We start from the raw sequence: 22,280 nt of genomic DNA on the forward strand, positions 1-22,280 counted from the left end.
GGTCACCTGGGTCTCCCTTACACCAGATAGGTAAGACACTTTAGTTACTTGTCTTCTTCATTGTATTGTGCTTGCCTGGTACTTAACCTCATTCCCTCTTGACAGCAGCATCGGTGTTCCAAGAGGCTCCGTGGATCCGAGGAAGACATCTCTCACCTGTGGCCTCAAGGGTCGTACAGCGGGTTTATATTTAGTTCCCCTGTGCGTCACTTGGGGACGGAGGTCTCATCGGTCTACACGACACTCAAGTCAGAACAACTGCGCAGGCCCAACCAGTAGCTCTCGTACCCCCTCCCGTAGCCCAAGCACTTCCCCTCTCGCAAGCATTAACTCAAGCCCCACCCACAGCTCGAGCCCTCCCACAAGCGCATACCGCGGACACGCAATTTCCCAGCACCCAGGAAGGCCCTTCACAGATGCCACCTGTGTCACTTGTCCCATCCGCACCTCCCGCTCCAGAGACAGATTCAGCACCATCCGCCCCTCCCGAAGTCGAAATTGAGACCGGGGAGGCGAGAGACGGGGCTGAAGGAACAGGATTTGGACGGGTAACTCGAAGCGCGATCAGCAAAGAAAGAAAGATTGAATTACAGCAAGAGGCAGAAATGTACAAAGAAGGAAACGATGGGACAGCAGCATTGGCCTCATTGTATGGGTACTGAAGAAGCGACGAGAGACAGGTAGTGTTGGAATGCATGGGGGAAATTTTGGTGGGAGAATGGAAAAAGATAATTGGGAATTTACTGCCACAGCAATTGTTAGATTTGTTAGCACGCAGTGAGCAAAGAGATGAGGATGTAAGAAAACATGTGCACAAACTCATTGAAGTGAAAAATGAAATGGAAGCCAGATATGCTGAAATGTTTGCTACACCTGAATATAGTAGTGAGTGTATTAAGAAAGGTAGGAAGGAGGCGTCGAGGTTGTATATGCAAAAATCGTGGCCGAGAGTTTTTTCAGGTGGTACAAAGTATTTGCCGGTACCGGGACAAATAGGTGATAAACACAGATTGCAGGTATGGGTGGGGGAAACAATGCGATGGATGTCGAACAAAAGAACGTCAGTGAAGGAAGTAAGTGAGATATGTAATGGATACCCATTGGAGATGAGAAAAAAAGCGATGCGAACGATAGTAGGAGTGTTGATGCAGCAGGTCATTGGATACAACAGAGGTAGAGGAAATGCACAAGGCAGAGGAAATTTGAATAATATGCATGGGGTGTCATTGGGAGTAAATCAATGTGCATACTGTAAGGAGGAAGGAAACTGGCGAGCACAATGCCCGCACCTACAGAATAGAGGGAGGTTTGGTCAGAGAAGGCCTCATAGAGGACATCAGGGGTCAAACGGCCCAAGCAGAAATAGCATGCAGCAACAGCAGGGATATACCAATGGAGGTACTCAAAACCAATCCTATGGTCAAAACCAAGCGCAACAGAACCAGGCATTGAACCAAAGTGTTTCGAACCAAAATCAGGGCGGGCAGGGCCAACAGAGAAATTATCAGAGTGGAGGACACCGAGGGGGAAATGGGAATATTTTTGATACACAGCCAAACACGTATTATAGCAGCAGCAGTGACTACACATCGGACGATGTGTTATTTTCGCAATAGGACAGCCCACGGCAGGGGTCGGAACCAGTGTCTATTCCCGTGAATCAGAGAGGACCCTACGTAGAAATGAGAGTCGGGAATAAGGAGCACAGTTTCCTTGTAGATACAGGGGCACAGAAGTGCTCGATAGACCACAACTTGGTTCCGGAGATCCCACTGTTGGGGCAAAAGAATGTTTCAGTAGGGTTCGCAGGTAAACCAGTAAATAACCCAATATCCGAAGCTGTCCCAATTATAATAGGACCATTTACGGAACAGTGTCCATTTCTTTTGACAGAAAATTGTGGAGAGAACTTGCTAGGATTAAATTTGTTGAGAAAATTGGGGGCAGTCATACATTGTACGGCAGATGGGGTGTTCCTCACGATGTGGCCTCACGATGCACCGGTGACGGAATTTATGTCAAAAGCGTTACCAGAAGAGCTAAGCAGAGTACCGACCTGTCTGTGGGCAATGCATGATAACGATGTAGGATGCTTGAAAATAGAGCCAGCAAAAATAACTTTGAAAGAAGGTGTTACACTACCACGAATTCCCCAGTATAACATTTCTGTTGAAGGTGAGAAGGGATTAAAAAGTATTGTTACTGACCTGGTGAGATTGGCGGTGGTTGAAGAAATTGCAGGTAGCACGTGTGACAGCCCGATTCTTCCAGTTTACAAGAAAGGAGGCAATGAAGTACCCTATTGTTTCATAATTGATCTGCGCGCATTAAACAAAGTGGTAGACCCACAATTCCCTTTGGTCCCAGATGTCACAACAATACTGACAATGATACTGGCCACTGCAGAATACTTTAGTGTAGTTGATCTGAAGAACGCGTTCTTTAGCATTCCAGGGGACAAAAGCCGTAGATATCTGTTCGCGTTCACTCAAAGAGGTCGATCATTCACATTCACACGCATTCCACAAGGATACACAGAAAGCCCAAGCATTTACAGCAGAGCGCTAAAAGAGCAGCTAGACATGCTAGAATTACCCGAAGGTTGCGTACTCTTGCAGTACATAGATGACTTGTTATTAGCTGCTGACATGAAAGAGATCTGCAAAGAAAGTACTATACTACTATTGACACACTTAGCGACCCATGGTCACAAGGCAAGCTTGAAGAAATTCCAGTATAATCAGAAGGAGGTGTCTTATTTGGGTTACCTACTTTCGAAAGAAGGGAGAAGATTAACACCAGAACGCATAGAAAGTATTTCTAGTACGCCTATTCCAAAAACTCAAAAAGGAGTGAGAGCTGTAATAGGCATGGCCTCTTATTGTCGGCAGTGGATCAGTAATTTTGCGCTGATTGTGAAGCCGATGATAAAGTTAACTAAAAAGGATGCAGTGATGCCTTTACAGTGGGATGAGGAATGTCAGAAAGTGTTTGAGCAATTGAAAGCTGCATTGTGTGCTGCGCCAGTTTTAGGCACTCCTAACTATAAAAAGATCTTTAGACTATTTGTGAGTGAGAGTGAAGGATGTGCATTGGCGGTTTTGACACAGGAACAAGGTGGAAGAAATAGGCTGTGCGGCTATTATTCTTCTGCGCTGGACCCTGTAGCACGCGCACTACCACGATGTTTGCGATCCGTCGCAGCGGCTGCTGCGTCAGTGAAACAAACGCAAGGAATGGTATTGGGCACACTTTCATTCTGATGGTGCCACATGCTATAGACGTTCTATTAAATAGGACACAGACGCAACACCTCACCTCAGCTAGACTGACAAGATATGAGCTCATCTGGTTTGCACCCCACATCCAAATTATGAGGTGTAGCGCATTGAATCCTGCAGAATTAATGCCACTGCCCATAGCAGAAATTGGTGACAACGAATCACCACCCCATGATTGTTTAATGGTCACTGAAGAAGAAAAAAAGGGAAGAATTGACTTGAGCGACATCCCACAGAAAGACCCAGATGGGGAGTTTTTTTATGACGGCTCTTGTTTTAAATTACCTGATGGCACATCAACGGCCGCATATGCAATTACTACCCTAGAGAGTGTTGTAGAAAGCAGAAGAATCCCCTACAATTCGGCACAAGCCGCAGAAATAATAGCACTGACCCGAGCCTGTGAACTCTCTGAGAATTTGAACGTGAATATTTATACTGACAGCCAGTACACCTTTAGCGTGGTTCATAACTTTGGCCGAGCTATAGTTAAGTGCGAGACGCATAAAAAAGTAACATGTAAAGTTGGAGAGGGAAACGCATTTGCAGACAGGATTGCGAAGCAAACAGCCACAGATTTGGGAAATAAAATGATGACAGTACAGACTGAGGAAGTACCTTGTATGATAGAGAATGGAGTTGCCACAGTCAAAGAAATGCAGGCTGAGGCCACGACCGAAGAGATTCAGGGGTGGGCTGAGGGCTCTGCTGAGTTAGATTTGGAGGGATGTTGGGTGGACAAAGAGACCAAGAACTGGATGTTGCCAAATTGTTACGTAACCACAATGGTTACAATGGCGCATAGCCCTGCCCACATTTGCGTGAAGAAAATGGTACAGCATTTATCCACAGTATTGAAAAATGAGCACATAAAAAAGAATGCAGAAAGACTAGTGCAGAATTGTATTACGTGCCTGCAACACAATGTAGGGAAAGGAACCATGACTCCAGTAGGTAGTTTTGGGCCACCCTCTATGCCATTTGAGGTGATCCATCTTGATTTCATAGAAATGGAAAGGTGCCAGAACTACAAATATGTGTTAGTGGTGATTTGTGCATTCAGCAAGTGGGTGGAGGCATATCCTTTAAAAGACTGTACTGCCATGTTAACGGCAAAAGTAATGTGGAAGGAGTATTTCTCCCGGTTTGGGTTGCCCCCAATGTTCTTTGGGAAATGGAACAAGAGTAATACGGGTCAGCTAGATGAGACCAATATGAACGAATTGAGGAAGTGATCATGAGACCTGTGGGTTGTTCCATATTCCACAAAGCTTGCGTGTTTTCACCAGATCCCATGAGGAAGAATACACGAAAGACAACAAGACTAGATAGATTACATAGGCAAAATAGACCAACCCCGCCAGCAGAAGAAACATCAGTAATGACATTTCGAATGAGGGATGAATGGCATAAAGATGCTGTGCCCCCTGCCTATACAGTGGATCACAGCCCCGAAACTTCTCCCCTATGTTTACAGAAAAAGGGTTCCTATAAAGTAGGAACGTTTAGCAACTGCCTGAACACAGTGGTTTTAAAGCACAAAATAGAACCCGTGTACGTAGGGGACCCTGTTTACTTTATATGTGAGGCAAAAGCATATCCATGGTTACCTAGGAACTGGGGAGGTACATGCTACCTAGGTCTACTGTATCCAGGAGTGTTCCTCTTGGAGAGAGCAGAAGTAGCTAGACGAACAAAAGGTAGAACTCAAAGGAGTAGCAAGGATGGAATGATATAAATGATTTGGCTATATCTATTGCTACTATTCTTGTCCCAAATAGAAAATTCTCACAATATAAGAAAACTGTCTAGAATATTAAAAAATACAATAGATTCAACAACGGATATTTTATTGAATATGACGTTAGAAGAAAAAGGAATAAGACTAATGGCACTCCAAAACAGAATGGCTCTCGATATAATATTAGTTGATCGTGGGGGAGTTTGCAAACTCGTAAAAACTGCATGCTGTGTGTATATAGATGATTACTCCCCTACGATATTTAAAGCAATCCGGAAATTATATGTCCTAAGTTCCACACTCTCTACTGAAGAAGGGGGTTGGGGGACAGGATCCTGGTTTTGGGTATTATTGCGGTCTTGGGGATGGAAGTTAATTTCGATACTAATGATGGTACTTGGTATATTCATAACATGTTGCTGTTGCATACAATGCTTACCAATAGTTTGCACTGAAATAACTGATGGATGTACTAAGGGATGTGTGCACATGGTGTCGAGAGGAAAACAAACGCATGGCCAAAATAACAGAGACACTGATGAAACAAAAACAGTAAAACAATTCATGGCTATAGACATTAATGATGAAGGTGATGCTGATAATAGCATGAAAGGTTCAGACATAGATACCCCAGACTTATCCTCATCGGAGGAGGATACAATGAATGAATAAGACGTTTGGAGTACGGCCAAAAGGAGGGTTTGTCAATCTGGAAAAGTGAATACCCTTCATTTGAATGACAGACGTAACTTGATGGCCGTAGGCCAACCGTTTTATGCACCGAATTATAGAAATATAGACTGTTATGCTTGACCAACAAGCGGCCATTTTAAACGTAGCAGAATCGCCATTTTGCTTGTTAACCATTGCTCATTGCTTTCTTTCTAAAACTGCTTTGCAGCTTGCAATTCTTGCGGTTTCTGCTTACTCTGCTCAACTGTTAACATTGTTGTCTGAATATGAAAGGGCAAGGTCGCGGGACTGAGGAGTTCGTTGAAAACTCCTCCTGAGTAGCCCAGAAAGGAATGCCCACGCTCCCTCTCTGTAGCCTTGAGGGAGAGCTGCAGGGCATTTAATCACTTCACAGCTGCCAGCCAGTCTCGTACGATGGTAGAATATGTTAGAATAAAACAGCTAAAGGCTTGAATTATGCTCTTCCTACGGCCCCCCTTCGCAAAACCCTTTAGAGCGTGTCGGCTCCTAGGACACGAATAGTACCTCATAGATAGCAAAGCATGGAATGTGGCTCTTCCCCCGTGTGCAGCTTGCTTCCAAGAACAGAAAAAGATGCCTCCGCACTTTCTAAATTGCACATTGTTACTAGAATAGACATCGAAAGTGTCATAATTGTCATACCCGTCGGAAATGTCCATCGTCATCCCGAGTTCAAAGAAACTTAATAAAGGAGGGTGTTAAACATGACATAGCTGATTGTATGATATGCATTTTGTATATATGTAACTGATGTACGTAATTTGCTCTCTTGCGTCCCTCGAGGCCTAGGAAACTCACGTCGCGGGGCGTGAGACCAGAATTGGCCAATTGGGACTATCTTTGCTTGCAATAAACCCTAGCATTGGGAATTTGAACCTCGTGTCTGGCGCATCTTTTGGTGTATGGTTATTGCCTTGTTTCCATATCACGAGGGACCCCTCGGGGCTCCTTTCATCTCATTCAATCATAAGGCTCAGAACTTGGGCTTTAGCACATGGTAAAACCCCCTCTCTGAGCCTCCTCAAAGCTGCAGGTTGTCATCTTCCTGCACCAGGTCCGAGGTAAGTGCGCCCCCTCGTACCCTTCCCCCACCCCGTTTCCGCATATTTAACTCACCCCCACCCCTGCCCTACTTACCTGGTGCTCCCTTGTCCCTCGCTGGCACTAGGAACACTAGTGCTCCCGCTGCAACCCCATCGCCCCATCGTGGCAATGGCTGCCATGGAAAGGGAGACGGGACTATGTGCAGTTCCCTTCTCCCCGATCCATGGTGTCCATCTTGTTTTGTAGTTTTTTTTCCAGTTGAGAAACAGCAAACACGCCGTTTCTCAACTTGAAAAAATAAACTATTAACATCCGGTACAATGTGCTGGGATACTAATAGCAATAAACCCCTCTTGGCGGGTGCATTACCTGGGCAGGTAATGCCCCAGCTAACGTTATAGCCCTCGCTTTGCTCAGGCTTCTAACTTGGCATCAGCATTACCTGGCCCGGTAATGCCCCCGCCATTTGGGGTTATTGCTCAAGTTATAGCCCTTTGGTGTAACCACTCTTTATGACAAGACCATTATAAGAACTGAGGCTAGAGCATTTTTAATATGAAAACCCACACAAAGCTCCAGTTAGCCACCAGACACGAATGCCTTCTTTAAGACAATACAATTTGTGACACAAAAACACATTTTGAACTGTCTCCCTTTTCATGTGTGTTTATTTGATGCGCAAAAATCCTTTTTTGTGGAACTTTAATGACAGTCTTATCACACTGTGGGCCTTAGATCGAGTTTTGGATGAGTGGTGTGACAGCTGATGGCAATTATTTTGGCGGTAACAGATTTATTGCCACCATTACCACATCATCAAATTCATTGGCTGTACATTGGATCACATATCTCCTCCACTCTACCTCCAAATAATGACAGATTCACCAAGGGCACAATTACCGTTCGTGGTAAACCCTCTAATCCACCCATGGAGTCTGATGGACTTCATGAATGGGGACTAACTTTGCTGTTATCGCATTTGTAACTTGGTGGTAAATCCTGCAGATTGATTTGCGATAACTGTAACAGAGTTTGGCAGCATTTCAGTGAATGAGGACCAGTATCTTTTGTTATGGGTGTTTAAGTAAACATTCACAAAACCTAGAGGCCATTCATGATTAATTCTTTTGCCTAATTCTACTAGCGGTTATTGGCCTCCATTCCTATCGGGCACAAAAAATCAACACGCATAATCATTTTGCCTACCTTATTTCTATAAGTGCTGTGGTAGGTCAGAAGGAGGAGACAGACAATTATGTGCCATGTTGACAAGGATTTTATTTAAAGAATAAAGAAAATGCCTACCTTTCCTTATGCTAAGGGTTTCCCTACCTAAAGTAACTACGACTTATGACTAGTACCCTAATGTAAAGTCCAAAGAAAATAGTCTGTCCTCAGTCCAAAAAGCAAGGCTACTCCATTCCTACCACTAAGAAAAAAACAACAAAAGACCAGGAGAATGTCTGCCTTCTCTTGGGATGCTTTTCAGCACAGTTCCTTTTAATAAGGCATCTTCAAATAGTCTTTGGCTTTTCCTCATAATAGCCCTTTTAGTTCCTTAAAGGCATCTTCCCAGGCCCTTGTAGACTTGTCCTCGGCACACTTTAGACTCTTTCTCTTCACACTGAGGAATATAGGTATAGTCTCAGTTTGACTCTTGCTTATTCTGCACACTTGTTCTTCACTGAGACAATTATGATGAGCTTCTGTATGATTCTCCCATACTTTTGGGACTCTTGTCAACTACTGGGACAAATATGCAGGGACCCTGAGTGACCTTCACTCTTCTTTTGCCTTGGCAATTCACTGGAATGAGTATGTAGATTTTCAGAGTGATTTTTGCTCTTCTTAAATCTTTGCACCTTACTAGGATGAGTGTGTAGGGTCTGTAAATTGGTCTTCAGCCTTCTTATATCTTTGTCCCTCTCTGGGACGAGTATGCAAGATCACTGAGTGATTCTCGATGCCTTGCTCTCTGGGTCTCCTGCTCCCCCTTTACCTACAGTGTCAAGGGTCTGCGTCACCGGATCAGCGTTCTTTTTTTCTTTTTCGCACCCGATCAGGATGCTTCTCAGGTTTCTCTTTCTCGCTGCTTCCGACACACTTCACTGTGTCTCCGCGGTATCAGCAACAAAAGTGGATTCTCCTTGTTTCCCTTTTACACCAATAACTCCTTCCTTCAGTTCTTGGATTTCAGTCCTCATCCATGTATAGACCACGTCAGGTCTGTTCCTGGTGTGCAGCTTCTCTAGCATGCCGCCAGGAGGGCTCTCCCTCAGCCCCGCTTGGACATCCCTCCAGGGACTTTTAACAACTCCGTCCTCCTGTTTGATCGGGCAACATACCGCTGTCACTTCTCTGTAGCTGCTTTCAAGCGCTTGAAGCAGCATCTTATTTGGTTTCGCGGCCTTTTTTCTATGCGACCAGTTTGAAACTCCTGGGTGTCAATTCCTGCTTCTCTAATAGCACCTCTTTTTATGACACACTGCCGGGGCTTCCGCAGCGTCTCAGGAAAGTCCTTCCTTTGTGTTTGTGACACATTCCTCATACCTCTTGTTACCTTCTTCATCTTAGTTTTGAATAGACAATCATTCCATATTCCTCTTGCGTTCAAGCTCGTCACAGTACCAGGTTTTTCTTCTGGTATAGCATTACAGTAGTACATGTAAGAGGAGTCTGGATATGTGTGAGTCCCGCTGAGTCCTTGAGCGTCCTTGTTACTCTTTTCCTTGGTTCCTGTGCAGTGGCACTGAAAGGGTTACCAACAGGAGGAGGAGGAGGCAGCTGGTTCAAAAATTGCTGGAGGTGCGGAGCGAGCAGAGTCCCGCTGAGTCCTTGGGCATCCTTGGCGTTCCATGGCAGCGTGTGATCTCGGCAACTCACCGCTGTTATCTCCATCCGGGATTTGGGAAGTGGGCTCCACGACGTACGGTTGAGGCTGAAGGCAGAGTGGTGCAGCTTGAGGTAGTTTGTTCTAACGTGCCTTGTGGACCTCGAGGGCAGGGGTGTGATTCGGACTTAGGCAGCTCCCTTAGCTGTTGGGCGTGCCCCGCCCTCGTTTGGTCCCTGTTCAGTCTGCTCAGTCGGCTCAGCCTGTGTCTTCTTGTGGGTTCATGTGATTTTATGGTAAAGCGGGGACTGGCCGTTTCGACCCTCACTGTTTGAACTTTTGGAGGCTTGCGGAGAGCACTTTCATTTATGTCTGGAACTCTATAACCCTGTATAGGACTTGCAGAGGGACGCAGAAAGATCTTTTTTGTCCACTTGATAGGAACTGACTTTACGGGGTACAGGGCCTCCATTCGAGTAGATGCTTAATCTGACAATATGACATCATGGTGAAAGGGGGCTGCAAGGTTTACCTCTCCCCCGCAGGGGATTTCCTAAGTGAATATTTTGTATTTTTTGTTGTTGCGTAATTTGTGCTATCTGCTACCCATATTTGCAGAACCTCTTGCAACCCAGAGGCTGCGAGGAGTTTTCTCTCCCACAAGGTGTATTTTGGAGGGGGCCGCTCTGATGAGTGTTAGATTTAGCAGTTAATAGCAGTTAATAGCTCAACGTCCGGACGTCTTTTAACCCATCCCATGACATATGTTTATGTGTCAGATATTAATTTTATGTGCAAGATATTAACTATAGTTTTTATGTGTTTTTGTTTTAGGTTTCTTAGGATTTCCCATTTTAATCCATGTACTGTGCTGTTATTATTAGTTGTAATTGGATCTTTGTGTTTTAGTGTCATATTGCTATTTTTCACACCTACAATTATATATTATTACCACCACCAGACAATATGGGGAAGAGGAAAGCTGGGGATTAGGGGAGACTGGGGGGGAGAGGGAGTGGGGAAGGGTGCCAAGAAATCCAAACTAGGCAAAAACGTAAAAGAAGGCAGAGAGCCCCCCCAAACACAAATCTAATCCTTCCCAAAGATCTCTAGATTCATATATGGATGCAATGGCTGCCAAAATTGGGAGCTGCATTAATGCAGCAGAAAAGGTTGCTAGGCAGGTAGTCCCGGCCCCAGGAGGGTGTCGTAGGCCTGCCAATAGTGGTGAATTGGGTGGTTGGGTGGGTAGCTTGCCACAGGAAGAGAGCAAAACACCAGACACTTGTGAAGGTAAGGCATCGGCCAGGCAGGGGGTAACGGTGTTAGAGGTTGTAGTCCAAGGGGCGGAAGAAAACACTCTGGGTGGGTAGTCCCCTAGGTGGGCGCCTGGTGAGTGATTGTGGCTCTGATATGGATACCTCTTCCAATGGAGATGATGACAAGCTCTGGCTAGAAACACTGCTTGATGCTAAACTCAAGCCTCTCCAGTTGGTTCTCCAATCCCGATAAGCATTAAAGGCGGGGGTACTGAGCACGTTGGCTATCATGGATGACTCCATCAGAGCTTTGACAACCAAGGTAGGGGATTTGTCCATTGTAAGGGTTGCAGAGGAGGTGGGAGCCGGGCGCGGTGGGGGTGGAGGGGAGTTACGGTCCGAAAACTAATGGTGGTGTGGTTGGGGGAGAGGTTCGGAAGCCTTTTTCTGCTGTTGGTGGGAGACAGTGTGCTCTGATTCCCACTGAGGTCCCAGTAAATCCGATCACATGGAGGGAAGAGGGAAAGGGGAAAAAGCAAGGTGCAAGAGGTGGGGGGGAGTGGTAGGGACCAATTCTTTGTCTGCGGTGTGGGACCAAACTACTCTAAATCTGCCCCATGCAGCAGTCCCTTTTGCAGGGATAATCTGATTGGTCAAAAGGTGACTCGGGTATCATTCTTATGGCAAGAAGGGTAGGCTGGGTTGGCACTAAGATGAAGCATCTGGAAGGGGACTGTGTAGTGGTGTCCTTCTCAGACTCAATGGTGGTCAGTTACCTGACTAGTTACAACCTCTCAAGAGGGTTCAAACCAAATGGGAGCAGACTCTTTAGTAGTCTGCTCTCTTTGGATTACTTCCATGCGGGCCCAGAGAATAACGCTTTGCAGAGGAACGACTTTAGTGGGATAGGGAGGGGGGATGAAGGATGAAAAGAAGGGAGGGGGCAGGGTCCCTGGTATCCACTTTTTGACCGCAGTAATGTTGGAGGGCTATCCCAAATCAGGGGCGGCTGAACCGCAGGAGGGAAACGGAACCTATGAGCGGTTTGGTGTCAGCCAACCGGTACGAGGTCCTAACCTCCTGCGAAGATTTGGACTGACAGCCAGGCATCTCAGCCAGGTGGGCTGATCAGGTGTCCCCAGAGGCAGGCAGGGAGGAGCGGGGACAGTAAATCATCTGGGAGGCAGGGTCCCTATGTAGTGCCTTCAGAGTTCCGTCTGCTATCATGGACCCTCTGGAATGGATTTATTTTTTTCAGGCAATTCACATTTCCCCTGTAAAGGGTGATTCGCTCTGCATTCTTAATTTGTATAATAGTCCACATAGCCGGTCCGATAGCACAGCGAGTAGAGCGCTCGCTTTGACATCTGTGTAGAGCCTGCTGACGCAGGTTCGAATCCCGGCAGGGCCAAACTCAGCCTTTCATCCTTCCGAGGTCGATAAATGAGCACCACACACCGTGGGTAAGCAGCACTCAGATACCTGAGGGTCCGTAGCGCTATATAAAAGCTAAATTATTATTATTATTATTATTATATAGCTGAGGCGGACAGGCTGTCAAGAGTAAAGATGTTTATGGATGATCTTATAGCCAATAGAAGAAATAGGCATGAGCATTACATTTGGGGAGGGGATTTTAACATGAAAATGGGTATGGCTTTGCCCAAAGAGCTATTAGACCCAGTTGAAGACCAGTTGTTGAGTATTCCGCAGATGAGGGATGCTATGGGCTGTGCTACGGCCCTCCAATTGTGTCTGTGGCTCACAGAATGGGGGCTTTGCTCTGTCAATGGGAGTCTAGCGCCAGATATCCCTGGTCATCTGACCTTTAACAACCATCTAGGTTCGTCAACCATAGATTACTTTTCTATCTCCCTGGATCTCTGGGATAGGGCTGTGAGCTTCGAAGTATTGTCAGATCCCAATAGCGATCATCATATTATTTGTCTAACATTGAAGGGGGCATTGGGGGAAGAGTACCGGCAGGACTCTTTAGTTTGCCCTGCAAAGGGCTTGGCCCCCGGCACAAGAAGAATTATATGGGTAAAGATCAGGGAGGCCAACCTGCATTTATCTACGATAGCAGAGAACACAGCCCTATTTTCTGGTATCCTGGATGAGTCCTTGCCACCTGGGGAGATTGTGAAGCAATTTGTGGTACTATTGGGGGTATTCTCCAAGAGCTTCATGGCTCCCAGTAAGAGGAAGAGGAAGGTTCCAACTATAGGGTGGTTCGATAAGGCTTGTAAAATTGCCAAGAGAGATCTGTTGAAGGCTCTTACGGCTCTGGTGTGCTCCAGAAGTGAGATTGCTCTTGCTAGAGCCAAATATTGGGGGAAGTTCAAGAGAAGAAAAATTGAGGTTGAAATTCAAGCCTGGGAGGGTTTTTTGGACGCATCCAAATGTAACGATCAGAAGGCCTTTTGGGAATTCGTGAAGGGCGGTAACTCGGGGACCATAAGGGAAAGGTCCAGTGGTACCCATATGGAAGAGGAAGCGTGGCTAGAGCATTTTAGGAGCCTGTTCAGGGAAGGGAATGAAGGGTTAGATCAGGTTTGTGTCATTCATCTCTGAAGTTTAGGCTGGAGGATGAGGCCAGAGCAATTAGCCGACAGGCACATAATCGTGCGCCGGGCCCCGATGTGATCCCCTCCGACCTATTTCAGGACCCCCTTGATTTGTGGACACCACTTCTCACCATAGTGTTCAACGCCTGTATGGAGACGGGTAGCTACCCTTTGTCTTGGAAAAAACCCATCATTTATCCCATTTATAAGAAAGGGGATGAAGCGTGTCCGACTTCTTGTAGACCAATCTCCCTTTTGGACACGTCTTTTAAGATCTTTGGGAGAGTTTTGTTGGGGCTAATTGAATCTTGGCTCTCTTGGAGTCGGTTTTGTCTGACGTACAGCTAGGTTGTCGCCTCAGGGTTGGTACTTTGGAGCATAGTCTCAACTTGTATCTGTTGGTGGCAAATTCAGTCTTCTGTAAAGGCTAGGGGCGTGTTTTGCATGGCCCATTAGGGATGCAGGCTGGGTACTGCATGCTTGTATGTGCAAGTTACTGCTATTGCATGACCCCGCACATAAAAATGGGTTGGGGTGCCCCGTCAGACATTTTGTGGCAGCCAGTCTAGCCCTTTCTTACTGTGGCAATGCCTTTTTCACTGGAAATCTATGACAAAGCAAGCATGTTAATTAGTCCAATTTGGCTAGAATGGCATTTTGCAGGCAGCATGTAGGCAAGTGTGGTGACGGTGCTCCCTGGAAGGACTTGAACCCCTTGAGGGGGTGTGGGTCACTGCAGCACGGGCCACAACACCAACCTGTTCTCGTGACAACCCTGTGAGCAGCACGCTGCACCGCACAGGACAGCACGTCAATCACAGAGTTTGTTTTAATATCACCGCTGCCCGGAGCTCACTAGCCAGCCAGTCCTGATATACATTTGTTTCTTTTAAACTGTGAGTGGCGCACTCATAGGGTGTTTTTTATTTTTTTTTAAATCAGAGCTGCTACCGATTCAGAGTGGCAGCCCTCTGGGAGGCTGGGGGCACACCAGGCACAAGGGGGAGCAAGCAGGGGGAAGGCACCAGGGGGGAGCAAGCAGGGGCAGCTGCCCCCCTGATCCTTGTGGCTCTTCCACTGGTTGGAATCTGTTATGCAGTATGTCTACCCGAGCTTCATGATTGATTCCAGAAATAGGTGGCAACCCTTAGTAAATGTGTAAACGCATTAAGACGTTCAACTTACTATTGCAATAGCCAGGTTAAACTCAAAGTATCGAGATCCAACAGCAACACTGCTGATTAATGCCGCCTTCCCTTCTCGTTCATCTAGTAAGGTCCTTTCAGGGTAGATCGAAGGGCATTTCTGGGAACGAGTACTAAGCTAACACCAGGGCATTTGTCTGGAGGTAACTGACCTTTGAACCGGATACGATCACCTTGAATTCCAGGCCCTTACAGGTTTAACCTTGCTTTTGTCAAACAAATGAGACTGCCAAGAAGGCAACCATCTTTTTCCTATGGAAGTAACTTCTATTCTTCAGACCTCTCTTAATGCCTTGATGGCTTGAGCAGAGTGAGCTTTCAGACAGGCAGCTCTTGGCAGACTTTATGAACTGAGGGGAGGCATTATTTAAATCTGAGAATCACAGGATGGCTGTGGGCTGTGTGGCAGTTACATTCACTGGTAAGGAAGTTGTGGGAAACCATGCGTGCAGAAAAGGCATGCAAGGCTGCCTGAGGAACATACCATATTGATGAAGCTGGAGGCTGAGTGCACTTCTGCTTTATTCTGCTGATTCCGAGGGGGGGGACTTTCCACGTGCAGCGCGTGCATAGAGGTCATGTGGGTGGGATATAGACTGAGAGCCGTAAGCCCTTACTATTGGGCCTCCATAAAATGAGTAATGAACGTTCCCTGTGTGTGGATTGTGGGCTGGCTTAATGCCATGACTAATGCAATGAAGTGACTAATGGCGGCTTCTCTGAAGGAAAGTGTCTTTACTGTGGTTAACATGTAGGAAGCAGTTCACTGGAAGTCACCCTGTTGAGAAGATCAAGGAATTTGGGAAGGATGTATTTCACAGATGATTTGCTGGGAACTGCTATGAATAAGCTAGAAGGTGCTGGCTGGGAAATGTAAACATGCGATATTAGCATGCAATTTTAGTTCCCAGTTCCCAAACCCACCCAGAATCTTTTATCAAGTAATTATAAAGTCCATCAAAAATAGACCCTGCCTTCAAAAGAAAATAGAAAGGAGGCTCGGTAAAACAAGAGGAAATAAGTTACATGGACATTATGTGGCCGATTCATGGAATATTTGCCCGGGACTTTGCAGTGCAAAGTCACTTTCCAGCAGTGCAGACACAAACCCTGATTCATGGAACCCTGCAAAGTAGCAAAGTCAGCGCATGGTCATTTTTGCATTTCAAAATGACTTTCCCCAGACATTGCACTGCAAAAATACACTTTGCACCGCCAACACAAACCCTGACTCAAGGAACCGTGCAAAGACACTTTTCAGCAGTGCAAATTCCCTTTGAACCAGGCAAATATTCCATGAATCGGGCCCCATATGTTTGAACAATCCTGCATTTCCCTTTCACCCATTTTGCATGCATCAAAGAGGGCCATGTTTTCTCTTTTGCTGTCTTTACCAAAGTTGCATTTGCTTTTTTGCACTTGTCTAACTTCCACACAACGTAATATAACTGGACCACTCTTCCCTATGAAAGAAGGCACTATTCCATGTGTACCATAACTGCCCGGGAAAGCGGCGCACGTGGCCCTGGAAGCTACCAGCCAACAAGAGGGCGCAACTTTACTAAAGGCATGAACCCAGAAGACACTTTCTTGGTTACTTGCTGGTTATTTTAATATGCTGTTTTGCATGGCTAACACACAAAAATATATGTTCATTAATTCACTCTTTAACCAACATTAACAACGTATCTATCTGACAGTGCACCCTCTGCACCCTTATCCCAGTCCCTGCCCTAGCCTATATGGTCAAGCTTTACAGGTTTTTAACACACCACTTTCACTTTCATGTAAGGCTTTATCCCAATATCTCTATATTTCTGCAGAAAAGCCAAAAAGGGAGTCATTCCAATTGCACATTTGCTAAGGAATAATGGGGAAACACAGTCAGTGTATTCATTATCTGCTGCCAAAACAGTGGTTGATTTTTTTGCATCAAACCATATAGAGAAATTCAGTTTTCATATTTAACATAGCATATTTTTCAGTGTGTGATGTGGCAGTAGTTTTGCATCTACTCCTTCTTTTTGATATCGGGGTAGATTGCTTTTGGGTGAAGTACTTGCCTCTGGTTCGGGGCAAGCCTGCACTTCACAAGTTTGAATTCTGGCTGGCCCCACTCAGCCCGCCATCCTTCCGAGGGCAATACATTGCGAACCATCACATTAGGTAACAATGACAGTAATTAGTGCAGTGCTTAGAAGTGGGAAAGACCCAGCATGAAGCGCCATAAAAACATCATATTATTACTTTTATTACTATTTTCCTCTATCAAAATGTATAGCAAGCAGGTGCAGTGAGCACTAATGGGTTTCACTTTCAGACAAAGGGAGGGCAGACTAAGGCAATAATCCTGGATGAGAGAGAGAGAGAGAGAGAGAGAGAGAGAGGGAAAGAGAGAGAGCGAGAGAGAGAAAGAGAGAGAGAGAGACAGAGGGAGAGAGAGAGATAGTGAGAGAGAGAAAGAGAGAGAGAGAGAAGGAGAGAGAGAGACAGAGGGAGAGAGAGAGACAGAGGGAGAGAGATAGTGAGAGAGAGAAAGAGAGAGAGAGAGAGAAGGAGAGAGACAGACAGAGGGAGAGAGAGAGATAGTGAGAGAGAGAAGAGGGGAGAGAGAGACAGAGGGGGTGAGAGAGAGAAAGAAAGAGAGAGAAAGGAGAGAGAGAGAGGGGGAGAAGGAGAGAGAGAGAGAGAGAGAGAGAGAGGGGGAGAGAAGATAGTGAGAGAGAGAGAATGGGAGAGAGAGAGAGAGACAGAGGGAGAGAGAGAGGGGTAGTGAAAGAGAAGGGTGAGAGAGCGAGAGAGAAAGAGAGAGAGAGAGAAGGAGAGAGAGAGACAAAGGGAGAGAGATAGTGAGAGAGAGAGAAGGGGAGAGAGAGAGAGAAAGAGAGATAGATAGAGAGGACAGAGAGAAAGAGAGATAGAGAGAAGGAGAGAGAGAGAGAGAGGGAGGGAGAGAGACAGAGAGCGAGAGAGAAAGAGAAGGAGAGAGAGAGAGAGGGAGGGAGAGAGACAGAGAGCGAGAGAGACCGAGAGAGAGAGAGAGAGAAAGAGATAGAGAGAGAGCTTTTTTAGTGGACATAGTAGGATGGAGAGGTGTCCATCAGTCTGGAAGGAAATGGAGAGGGCGGTGTAAGAGAGAGGCACAGTCATGGCAGAGAGTGTGGTGGATGGGATAGGACAAAATAGGGAGGTGAAGCAGGGGAGAGGGACGGGTTGGAGCTAAGGAGTGGACCCTTGGATAGAGCAAAAGGCAGAGAGTGCGAGAAAAGTGAGTGAGAGTGAGATGGGACATAAAGATGACAAAGGGCACGAATGAGGGAGAGGGCAGTAGTTGAGGGAGGACATGGCTGGGGGTAGGATTTGTCACCCGGAATGGAGAGGGCCCTTTTGTTTTCTATTGGTGCAGAATAGTGAATAGAGGCAAACAAGCACTGTCAAAGCCAACACTTTAGTGTATGGATGGGAGAAGCATTTTCCAGACACCGCCATAATGGTACTACATGACTATAAGATGGCAAAAGTTGGAAAATGGTGTGATTACCTAGGAATATCATGGCATTGCCAAGCAAATGCAAATCGAATACCTTTACACACGCCCAACTATTTGCATTGCCATTGCATGTTTTAAACGTGACTTCTTGCAAGGAGTACGCATTGCTTACAAATCAAGTGATTAAAAGCCCCTGGGGTAAGGCATTTTCATTGCCCCGTGAGCTCATTTACAGCTGCAATTAAGCCACTGACTCTCAGAAGACTGCCTAGAAACATCAGTAGCGAGCCATATACAGCACTCAATTTGGTGGTACTGACTAATGGAGCTACCAGGAGATCTCAGTAGGCTGTTTTTTGGGGGGCGAGGTGCAGGTTGTCTGTGGGAATGGCCACAGGGATTGTCATGGGCGTGGGCGGTCAGTGGGAGGGTGAAAAGCCAAACAATACCCACAAGCTGTAGGTCCCTCCTCCCATCCCATCTCCCTCCAATCTCCCTTGTACTCCAAGGCAATCGCTTTGCCTCATAATATGCTAAACTAAAACGGACAGGCTTTCAATATAGTCTGTTAATTTGATGGCCCCTTCCGAAGTACGTGAGTGGAGCGGAGAGCCCAATGGACTGTTGTCGCTATCAGTATTTCTGTGTGCTTGGAAAAGTGTCTTTTTAAAATAAAATGGGTTGGGAAATGAAAAAGAGGTAGGGGAGCTCAGTTCACTGCCCATATTCTCTATTGCATCGCCTCGAGCATTTTGTGTGTGAAAAATGCGTGTTTCCTGACACTGGCCACCTGCACGTCTGAAGAGGTGTGCAAGATGAGGAAGACCACATTTACCCAAGATGCCCTGGGGATATGGTCAGGTTTTGGGGTGCAATATCGCAGCGACTTTCAATCCGTGTTTAAGGTGCGGCTCAGGAAAGGGCAGCTCAGTGAGCAAACGCCACACTTGTTAGCGGTGTTCCGACACTGCCATCCATGAGCCCCCCATCCCCCGTGACACACAGACACAGAGACAGAGATGTTACTCGTGTGGGCTCCACGGTAGTTCTGACGCCACCGGGGAACGCCCTGTTTATTTATACAGGGCACGCGACGGAGTGAACATCACACCGTCGCGTGCGCGCCCTTAAAGGGCCAGCGCCACACTCCTCCTTTTCCATAACAACAAAACTTGAAAAAGGAGAGAATCTAACTATCAAACATTTCACAGCACACAATACAACCCCAATAATCCCCCATTTATTGACAGCCACCCTGGATCCCTCAATGGTGCTTTCCACAGCTCAGTCTGTCACATAGTCAGTGAGACGGGCAGGTTTCCCACGCCCTGTTCTCAGGGGGTACCTCCTACCGACGTCTCTGGTCGGTGTGCCCTGACCTGGTCCGCCACGAGTGGGAGAGTCCACGGCGGGGGCCTCACCCCCACCCTCGTCCAGTGTCTCTTCGCCCTCTCGGTCGTCAGTGCTGTCCACTCTCGGCTCACCCAGCCTCTTGAAGAAACTGGCATTCCTCGTCACTGATGAAGTCCCGTCAGAGGCGGTCACCATAGACCCTTTTACCGCCACGACATCCAGGGGAGCAGGCTCATACGTGAGGGAGAGTTTGCCCTGTGGGTGGGGATTCTTCACTAGCACCTCATCCCCCAGGGCAATAGTGGGTGGTCTCAGCCCCCTTCGGATGTTTTCCATCTGCGTTCTTGCCTGTCTGTCCGCCTCCCCCTGTTCGTTGTCAATGACAGCCGGCTCTCGAGCCCCCACCTCAGGATGCCACACCAGTTGATGAATGGGGTGTGGTCCGATATCCCCGTAGAAATACGTACAGCGCCCTCTGTAAGCACTCGCCCTTCCCTTGGGCGATCCTGAACACTTTGTTCAGTGTATGCATCATGCGCTCTGCCTCTCCATTGGCCCGAGGCCAGAGCGGGGTGACCCTTCTGTGTTGAATGCCATAGTCCCTCATGAGGTCAGCGAAGCTCTCGCCTTGGAATGGTGCCCCATTGTCGGAACACAGAACAGATGGTAGGCCATGAGTGGCGAACATTTTCTCCAGTGCTATCACTACGTTGTCAAACGCCACCGACTCTATGAATTCAACCTCAGGATATCGAGACTACTTGTCCACCACCACTAGGAAATGAGTGCCCCTCGACGTGGATCCAGAGTCCGCATGCACCACCTCCCATGGTCTTGTCCCTCTCGGCATTGTCTCGATGGACGGCTCCCTCTGGGCCGGTGATGCGGCCTGGCACCACACGCATGATGCCACAAACTCCTCCACTCGCCGCTCGAGCTCCGGGAACCACACCTTCTGGCGGAGACAAGCTTTTGTCTTGAGGGCTCCTTGATGACCCTGGTGCGCCAGGGCGATAACCTGTGGGAATTTGGTCTGGGGCACCACAATCCTTCCACCTCTCAGTAAGAGCCCCGACTCCGAGAATGTCAGTTCTTCGAGCACCCGCCACAGTTGCTCCAGAGCCACTCTGGCCTCACACGTTCTGCGATCCAAAGCCTCCAACACCGTTTTCCAGGCACCCTGTTGCATGGCTGCCTTTAGAACGTCAAAGCACTCGTCGTTCTTTGACGCCAGCTCCTCCACCTGCATGGAGTTAGGGATGGCCGTTTCTACGACCAAGAGAACGTGTTCGTCGGCCTCTTCTGCTGACGTAGATGCATGAGAGTCCCCTCTTAGATGACAAGAGAGATAGTCCGCAGCATTGTTGGCCCTGGGACGATATATTGAGGATACACCATACTTGAGCAATGCGAGCATCCAACGCTCAATTCTCACCGGTGGCCTGGAGGAAGAGCCAGCCATGATTGGCAACAGAGGCTTGTGGTCCGTGACGACAGTCACAGGTCGCCCAGAATGTACAGGCGAAAATGTCTACAGCCCCACAAGACTGCCAAAGCCTCCCTCTCGATATGAGAATATCTTTGTTCGGTATCAGAGAGCGCCTTACTTGCATAGGCTATGGGGAAAACCTCCTGGTCACTCCCCACCTGAGTGAGCACCGCCCCCAGGCCATAGGGGCTGGCATCCACAATGATCTCCGTCTGCAGACTCGGATCGAAAAACGCCATGGTGTCCTCCGCCGCCAAAGCATTCTTAATGTCATCGAATGCCGCTTGCTCAAGGGGCCCCCACTGCCAAACGGTGTCCTTCTTTGTCAAAGAGCTCAACGGCTCTGAGCGGGACGCCAAGTTCCAGATGAAGCGGCCACAATAAGTGACCATGCCCAGGAAACTCCTCACCTCTGCGACATTTTCTTGCGGTCGAGCCTCTCTTATGTCCTTCACTTTGCGGGGATCAGGCGACACCCCATCCGCCTTGAAGACAAACCCGAAAAACTCAATAGTTGTTTTGAGGAATTTGCACTTATCCTTGTGCATGGTGAGCCCCAGCGAGCAAAGGCGCTCGAAGGTCTTGGCCAGGCGTGCCAGGTGTTCCGTTTCAGAGTTGGCGTACACCAGGATGTCATCGCTGATGTTAAGGACTCCACCCAGATCCGCCAATGCCCCCCTTATGATGTTCTGGAACACCTCCGCCGCCAAAGACACCCCAAAACTCAGTCTCTTATATCTGTAAAGACCCCGATGAGTGGTGAAAGTTGTGATGTAGCGGGACTCGTGGTGCAGGACCACCTGATGATACCCTGCTCTTAGGTCCAGTTTAGAGAAGAACTTCGCCCCCTGCAATTCCGCTATAATGTCATCGATGGTGGGGGGTCAAGTGCCGCTCTCTCTTTATTGCCTTATTGGGGAGGCGCATGTCCACGCAGATTCTCACGCCATCGGGCTGATTGGGCTTGCGTGCGATGACGATGGGTGAGACCCATGGAGTGGGGCCCTCCACCTTTTCAATAATGTCCAAACCTACGAGGTTGTCCAGCTCTTGATCCACCAGGTCCCTGAGATGAAACGGTACTCGCCGGTGCTTCAGCACCACTGGTTGGATCGATTCATCAATGTGTAGCCGTACCGGCTCACCCACCAACTGTCCAATGCCTTCAAATAGGGATATATGCTTGGCAAGGAGCACCTGTATGTCGTCCAGGTACACTGAATAAGCGAATGTCACAATGCCAAGGGCTTCTCCAAAAATTGTGTCCGGATGGCTCACGGATGCCTCGTTATGAGGCTGTGATCATC

The sequence above is a fragment of the Ambystoma mexicanum genome, chromosome 3p, assembly GCF_040938575.1.
Source record: "Ambystoma mexicanum isolate Mex_15411 chromosome 3p, UKY_AmexF1_1, whole genome shotgun sequence".
In the NCBI taxonomy this organism is placed as follows: domain Eukaryota; kingdom Metazoa; phylum Chordata; class Amphibia; order Caudata; family Ambystomatidae; genus Ambystoma; species Ambystoma mexicanum.